This window comes from Capra hircus, chromosome 7 (genome assembly GCF_001704415.2).
Source record: "Capra hircus breed San Clemente chromosome 7, ASM170441v1, whole genome shotgun sequence".
Lineage (NCBI taxonomy): Eukaryota > Metazoa > Chordata > Mammalia > Artiodactyla > Bovidae > Capra > Capra hircus.
Window position 1 is genome coordinate 44,656,734 of NC_030814.1, and position 8,989 is coordinate 44,665,722.

The window sequence follows — 8,989 nt, forward strand, 5'->3', positions numbered from 1 at the left end:
TCTGTTCAATGTTTAAGGAGGACTGAATCTACTAAACTTAAGAATAGTAATCACAGAACAAGTGAAAGTGTTCTTATCTTTATACAAAAAGTTTACTAGATTATAATAGAATAGCAAGGTTCATAAGTTGAACTTAAAGTCTTTAAGAAAAGCTAGGTTTTTAAATGGGCAACTAACATTCTTTTCCATACCCAAACCTACCCCCAGGTATTTAAAATAGCAGATGAGTAACCCTCAATTTTATAGTTCTAGCTGAGACCTCTCTTCTGAATTCCAGATAACAACATTCAGCTCTTTGCTTGGAATGCTTTAGAGGCATTGCAGACCACAATGTTCAAGTTAACTTTTTCTGACACCCAAATCCATAAACTCTAACCGACATCATCCTTGACTCTCCCTCCCTCTCCCTCTACTTCAAGCCAACCCATCATCAAGGCATTTTCTTCTATTTCCAACAGATATTCAGAATTCTCCCCTTCATTTTCTACAGCCAGCAGCTCAGCCCAGCCCAGCACGATCTTTTGCCTGGAATGTTTCACTGGCCTGTACCTAAATCACTCATTCTCTAGGTAGGAAACCTAGACCGTGCCACACCCTCCTTAAGGCCCCTCACCAGCTTCCCAGTGCATCCTGGGAAGCTGCCATCTCTTTGCCCTGCTCCTCATTCCTCAGCTCTGTTATTCTTTAAGCTCCTCAAATAAGCCAAGCTCCTTCCTACCTTGAGGGCTTTGAATTGGCAGTTCCCTCTGCCTGAAATGCTGTTCCGCCTGCTCCTCTATTTGAAGGCTCCATCCTTCAAATTTTAATATAAACGTCATCTTCCTAGAGAGTCTGTCCTGATTAAGAGCAGTTGGTTTTCCCCTGCTGATCACTATTCTTTATTCAGTGTCTTATTATAGCATTCATCACAACATGTAATTAATCTCTTTTATTATTTTTGTTGTGTGACTGTCTCTCCTCATTCAGTATAAACTCCATGAAGGCAGGAACAACTCCTGGATCATTTGTTGCTGTTTCTCCCCTGCCTGCAACACTAATTCTCCAATTCTGGTGGCTAGCAGAGTAGAGAATCAGTCAATATTTTTTCAGTATTCAACTATATCAAGATATGTATTAAGTGAAAAAAATACAAACAGTATATAGAGTAGAAGTTCCATTTGTATTTCAAGAAAATTTTACACATACATACACACACATGTATATGAAGGATACACAAGAAACTAGTAATTGTGGTTGCTTCTGTGGAGATTGCTGGTCAAGGGAGGAAAGGCAGAAAGAAGTTGAAGTTAATAACAATTGTCCCTAGCTGGATATTTTAGCATGTGACTATATTTCATATATAATAATAGTAAGACAAATACCTCTTTTGGTACTATTAGTAGACAATATAGAATACCAAAAAAGTAAGAAGAATCTCAAAAGCCAGTCATCTAAATGGAATTGTGCTCGTGTTCAGTTGTGTCTGACTTTTTGCGACCTTATGGACTATAACCCACCAGGCTTGTCTGTCCATGGGATTTCCCAGGCAAGAATATGGAAGTGGATTGCCATTTCCTTCTCCAGGGGATCTTCCTGACCCAGGGACTGAACTCGAGTCTCCTATGGCTCCTGCATTGGCAGGTGGATTCTCTACCACTGAGCCACCATGGAAGCCCCCGAAATGGTATAAATTTAGCCTCATTTTCCTCATTGCACCCATGAGATCTTCTGTGACTCTGGCCATGGTCTGCAGTCTGGCACTTGAGTGCAGCTCTTGGTATTGTGGATAAGAGCAAGGACTCCTTACTCAGAAGCACTATGTCTAGCACATAGTAAGTGCTCAATAAGCAGCAGTCATTATTTCATATATTACATGCTAACACCTCTAAGCTTCCTACTGAGCTCAGGTTTTTGCATGTTAGGGAAGGAGACATCATATGACAAGGTGGCAGGGTGGCACTTCTTATTTGCCAACTGTTTGGCTTCTACGTGGGTGGTCTCCATATCCATCTACCCAGCAATAATTGGGAAATTTTGATTATTTTATTGCATCTTAATCTCATAAAATGCTGTGAATGGAAAAATGAAAGTACTAACAGTAGTGATGTGACATGTTTCTTACCAAGTGAGAGCAACAAATCCACAGAATGAGAGAAAATGTTCATAAGTTACATATACAAAGAGCTTGTATATAGAATATATAACAACTCAATAATAAAAGGACAAGCCAATTAAAAAGTGGACAAAGGGTTTGAATAGATATTTCTCCAAAGAGGGTATACAAATGACCAATAAGCACATGAAAAGATGCTCAGCATCACTAATTGTTCAGTTCAGTTCAGTCACTCAGTCATATCCAACTCTTTGTGACCCCATGAACTGCAGCACGCCAGGCCTCCCTGTCCATCACCAACTCCCGGAGTCCACCCAAACCCATGTCCATTGAGTCGGTGATGCCATCTAACCATCTCATCCTCTGTTGTCCCCTTCTCCTCCTGCCCTCAATCTTTCTCAGCATCGCATCAGGTGGCCAAAGTATTGGAGTTTCAGCTTCAATATCAGACCTTCCAATGAACACCCAGGACTGATCTCCTTTAGGATGGACTGGTTGGATCTCCTTGCAGTCCAAGGGACTCTCAAGAGTCTTCTCCAACACCACAGTTCAAAAGCATCAATTCTTCAGTGCCCAGCTTTCTTTATAGTACAACTCTCACATCTATACATGACCACTGGAAGAACCATAGCCTTGACTACATGGACCTCGGTTGACAAAGTAAGTAATATACTGCTACTGCTTTTTAATATGCTGTCTAGGTTGGTCATAAGTTTCCTTCCAAGGAGTAAGCGTCGTTTAATTTCATGGCTGCAGTCACCATCTGCAATGATTTTGGAGCCCAGAAAAATAAAGTCAGCCACTTTTTCCCCATCTATTTGCCATGAAGTGATGGGACTGGATGCCATGATCTTCGTTTTCTGAATGTTGAGCTTTAAGCCAACTTTTTCACTCTCCTTTTTCACTTTCATCAAGAGGCTCTTTAGTTCTTCTTCACTACTTGTTAGGGAAAAGTAAATAAAAGCCACACTAAAATATTGCTTCACACCTACTAGAATGGCTACAGTCAATAAGATGGACCACAGCAAATGCTGGTGAGGATCTGAAGAAACTGCAACATGCATCTGTTGGTATAAATGCAAAATGGTGATGCCACTGTGGAAAACAGTTCAGCAGTTCCTCAAAATGTTAAACACAGAATTACCATACGACCTAGCGATTCCACTTTTAGGTATCTACCTGAGAAATAAATGCATATATCTGCACAGAAACCTGTACATGAATGTTCATAGCAGTGTTATTCATATGGCCCAAAACGTGGAAACACCCCAAAAACCTATCAACTGATGAACAGATAAAGAAAATGTGGTCTACCCAGACATCTATAAAGAGGAATCAAGTACTGATACACATTACAATATGTACCAACCTTGAAAACATGCTAAGGGAAAGCCAAACACAAATGGTCACATATTTCATGATTCCATTTATGTGAAATGTCTGGAAAAGGTAAATCCATAGAGACAGTAAGATTTAGTGGTTGCCAGCGGCTCAGGGACTTAGGGGGTTGAGTGTTGGAGGGGAGTGATTGCCCATGGGTAAAGGGTTTCTTTCTAGGGGGACAAGTGTTCTGGAACTAGGAAGTGGTAATGGCTTCATAACCTTGTGAATATACTAAGAACATTGAGTTCTGTACTCTAAATGGGTGAATTAAAGCTCAATAAAGCTGTTTTAAAAAGGAAAAAAGGATACTATTAACTCTTTATAATTGATACAGAAATAATTAGATTTGTTGAAAGGGATACATCTTAGCCTCCACTAAATATTCTTAAGCCTGTTTTTTGATTTGTGAAGGGAAACAATCAAACTGAAGATATATTAGCCAAGACTGAATATATATCACCCAAGATTGTGTCCAAAAATGCAGGTGTAATTGGCAGTGTTATACCACATTTTATTACCTAGGAACAGATGTGCTCTGTTGACAGAGTACATTTGTTGTTTGACTTTTGACGTTAGTCACATTTTCAGAAGTGAATTTATGTATGGACTTAGGGGGCTGTGTATACTCTGTCATAGGGAAGGCAAATGTTCCCTTAGCCGTCTCCACTTCTTTCTTCAATACGGGTCACCAAGCAAGTTTCTAAGGAATAATTCAATCGAGACTAGTAGACTGCATATAATTATTTGGCTCACTGGAAAATTCTAATGCCCATTAAAAAAAAAATCAACTTTTGATTTATCAATCTTCTGTGAATGTGATCAGAAAAAAGCCCTAGAAAGTAGTTTCATTTTGGCCTTAACTAAATACACAACTAATGCTGAAATAAATAACGAGTGTTAATAAAGCTCACAAAACTAAAATTCCAGGGGGAAGTATTTGGTTCATCATGGCTCAACAATTTCCAAAGTCCGCATCAGTTCTGCTAAGAGCTGGGGATAAAATGGTGACCAGTACAGAAAAAGCCTTACCCTCCTGAAGTCCAGTGAAGAAGAAAGACATCAAACACCCAAACAAATGAATAAAATGACAATCAAAATAATCCTCATTCACTAGTTTCTTGTTTGAAAATTCTTCTACTCACTAAAATATAAGCTCAAAACTGATACTTGGGGCATGTTTTAAAGGCTACTTTAATTAATTAGTTAATGTGGCTGTGCCCCAAGGCATGTAGGATCTTAGTTCCCTGACCAGGGATCGAACCTGCGCCCCTGCATTGCAAGTGTGGAGTCTTAACCACTGGACTGCTAGGGAAAGTCCCCTTGCTGCAGTTTTGAGGTCACTTGTGCACATGTTTATGTGTAAAGTGGTAAAAAATTGGAGTTGCTCAACATGCATGTTCCCAGCTGTGGTCAATTGAGCTCTCACACTGTAAACAAGAGTCCTTCTTGCTATTATTCCGTGCCACATTTTTTACATTTTTGTGCTTTTGTTGGTGATTTTGGTTTTTAGGTGTCCTGTAAGTATAGTGTTGAGGTGCTGTCTTGTGTTCCTAAGCACAGAAGGCAGGGTTGTGCCTCATGGAGAAAAGATATATGTTAGATAAGTTTCACTGCAGCTTGAGTTATAGTGCTGTTGTTGGCTGTGAGTTCAACGTGAATGAATTAATGATCTATTTGAAATGAGGTGTCTTTAAATAGAAACGCGCACAGAACAGGTTATGCATTGATGGCGTGATGACAGTGTGGTGACCAGAGGCTGGAGGAACCTGACCCTGTGCTTCCCCTGGGACTGGTAGTTCTGTATTCACTCATTTGGCATCTGCAGCAACTTTATTATAAATTTTATTTATAAAACTCCTGTGCATCATGGGAATGGGCTGTTTTGTTAGGATAAGAGAAGGGGAGCTACAGAGGTGCTGAGAAAGAGTGAATGACAGGCATGTGTCTGTTCTCGATAGAGAGGCCTCTTGAGTGAGGCCTCTGACAGCTGAGCTGAGACCCAAAGGGGGAAAAGAAGCTGCCGAGCAGGTGAAGAACATTCCAAGCAGAGGGACCAGTGGCATCTGGAGATGGGAAAGCCTTGGCCTGTGTGGGCACCTGAGCCCTGCTGGGAGGTGCTGGAGAAGCATCCAAGGGCCAGCTCCAAAGGAGCTTTGGGACCTGGCTGAGAAGTTTTATTTTAAAGGCCTGTAGTAAACTATGTTAGCTGCAGAATTCAATCAACAAAGATGTACTGAAACATGTACTGTGGGCTTGCATACCTCCCAACAGGGCTCCGGTGCCCACACAGGCCAAGGCTTTTCTATCTCCAGCCCCCACTGGTCCCTCTGCTGCAAGCACTTCAGCACAATGGTTGAAGGGCATCTTAAAACCAAAACCACCCACAAAAGCACAAAAATGTAAGACGGTAAGAAAGGACCCTTGTTAATGGTGTGAGAGCTGAATTGACCTCAGTTGGGAACATGCATGTTGGGCGACTCCAATCTTTCACCACTCTACACATGCATGTGTCTACAAGTGACCTCAAGATTGCAGCAAGGGGACTTTCCCTAGTGGTCCAGTGGTTTAAGACTCCACACTTTCAATGCAGGGGGTGCAGGTTCGATTCCTGGTCAGGGAACTAAGGTCCCAGTGGAAGCTGCAACATGTAGACAGTGCAGTTGGAGTCAAGTATTTTTTCCCTCACCTGCCTGGGTCCTTGTTTGTTCTTATCAAGAGATGTGAGAGGTTGCAGGTGGTCCCTTATTCACCTCTGTTTTTCCCGGGCCAAGGACAGAGCTGGGATTTACTACTCTGAGCACAGACCAGGGGCCATCAAAAGCCCACAGAATACGTTTCAGTACATGTTTGCTGGCTGAATTCGGCAGCTGTGTAGAAACCATGGTGAGGACTTTTCTTAGAACCTGGACAAATTTGGCATTTAGGTCTCTGCCTCCCAGGCTGACTGACAGGGCAATGGTGGGGGAGCTGAGCTCCCAGCTCCAGCAAAGGCAGGCCCACCATCCCCTTCTCCCCATCCCCAGGCAGGAGCTGGCAGGAGATCAGACGCTGCTTCAGTTCCAAGGAGCTCACGAACAAAGGCTGTAAAAGTTGCTAAGAAACCTGCTTTTTCTGAGGGCTCACGGTGTTCCTTTGTTTCTGTGGCGTTCTGTTGTGAGAGTGGGTGTGAAGTGCGCCCAGGGCTGTCACTATGCCAGCCCCAGACCAAGTCAGACTTGAAGGCAAAGAGCTGCAGACTGCCCTGAGCACCATCCAGTAAGCCAGGTATGCTAAGCCTGGAACAAAAGAGGAGGCAGCTGCCTGAGGCCAGAGATTGGCAGAACTGTGAGCAGCTGCAGAAAGCCAGCTTTGGATGCCGACTCCTGGGCCCACTCCACCAGAAACCCAGAAACCTGAGGATAGGAGACACCACTAAGAAAACCGGGAGGGGACCCCATTTCCTGGGTGAACTTGGAAAATAAATCCCTAACAAGATCTGGGCCATTTCAAAATATGAGATGCAAGATCTAGAGGACTAGAAGGTTCCAGGCTGACCTATATTTACCTTGCTCCCCTTCTTCTCATGGCTATAAGGAGAACCTGAGGCCCAGGGAGAAGAGACTTGCTCAGGGACACACAGCATACAACAGACAGAACTCACCCTAGGGTCTGTGGGCTATGAGTGTAATTTGAAACTATTCATCCATTCGTCCATTTGTCAAGTACTTATTGAACCCTTACTAAGTGCCAGGCCCCAAAGCCCCAACCCCAATCACACAAGGAGGAAAAAAAGGATGCAAACCTTTGAGCGAATTGCCACATTCTCTGATCTATTTCCCAGTAAGCATGCAACAACACAAAGGAGCTCCCACTGTGTGTGGCTACGTGCTCTACCTACCTTGGATTCTCTGCTCTCGTGTAGGGCTGGGAGGACGAGGAGCTGAAATGGATGAGACACGTGAGGGCCAGGTGCCCTGGATTTGCCATTCTGCAGGCTCCAGGTCCTAGTATGTGCCCAGCACCTTGAGCAACTCATTCCTGGCTCTAGACTTCAGTTCAAGGGCACCGTTTATGCTCTCTCTGCCCCAAATCTTTAATGGTTCCTGCTGCCTTTGTAATAAAGATCAGAGACCCTGGAACACGGCCCACAGGGCCCCAGAGGGTCTGGCGTGGTTTGCCTCCTCATCTCCTCTCTCTCTCACTCTGTTCCAGCCTCACAGACCTTCATACCTGTCATGATCCTACACAGGGTGTTTGGTCAGGTTGCCCCTACACATGGAATGTTCTCTCCTTTGGGGGAAAAAAAAAAAAAGTGAAGTGAAAGTGTTAGTCGCTCAGTCGTGTCCGACTCTGTGATCCTGTGGACTGTAGCCGACTTATGTTTCTCCGTCTGTGAAATTCTCCAGGTGAGAATACTGGAGTCAGTTGCCATCCCCTTCTCCAGGGAATCTTCCTGACCCAGGGATCGAACCTGTTTCTTGTGCATTGCAGGCAGGTGGTTTATTTACTGTCTGAGCTACCACGGAAGCCCCCACTTTATTTCCTAGTAAATTCTTTAAAGACACCATTAAAACATTTATAATTTATGGGTGTTTATAAAAGATTTTCAAACAAACAAGAAATGCAAGTTATGAAAGACAGATTCGACTTTCTTGCTCCAGGGCTCAAATCTGCACAGTGGCCCGTAATCAGATCCCGGGTCTGTAAAGGAACCTTCGCCAAGCCACGGTCCACAGCGCCCTCTAGTGGGCTCTGAATGACAGCACCAGGGTAGCTTCTGTCTCCAGCTCCACACCAAGAGTCAACTGTAGCAGAACAGGCAGAGCAGGAAGCACCATGGGAAAACTCCCTTCGCTGTGTAAAACTGGGACCTAGCTAGGGGGCAGGATTTGCATAAGATCTCACCTTGCACAGCAGGGCCAGCCAGGGTTCTTTCCAGCACACGGTATTATGTAATCCAACTCTCAAAAGCTTTGATAATCCAACCCTCATAATGCTTTGGTATGCAGGGACTTGTGGCTCATGGGTGAGCGCAAGAAATGAGCTAAGCTGGTTTCATGTTGTCATTGAAACCCTCCCCTCCTGGGTGTAGTCTGTAAGATTCTTTGTGCGCTACCTGGGCTAAGTCTGTGAGCTCACCTCCTTCCCTGCCTCCAACACAGGAACTCCTTCCTGCCTCAGGATCTCTGCACTGGCCGTTCCCTTTGCCCAGAATGCTCCTCCCCAAACTGCCTTTTGGCTCATACACCCTTCTTCTTGTCATTCAGCTCTCCCAGAGGCATTCCCTGACTACCCTGCTTCATGTTGATCCCCACCCCCGTCTCTAAAATACCTTGTTTTATAACCTCCATGGGCCTATTCACATCTGAAATCATCGTGGTGAGCTGTCTGCGGTGCGCCTTCCTCCTTAGAATGATGGTGGTAGGGAATTTATCCAGGACCCAGCGGAGGCACCGGGTGGGTGGGTGCTCAATGAATACACAGGGAACGAAGGACTGGAGAAAGGCGCAGACAAGGAATTAGCCAGAGACCACA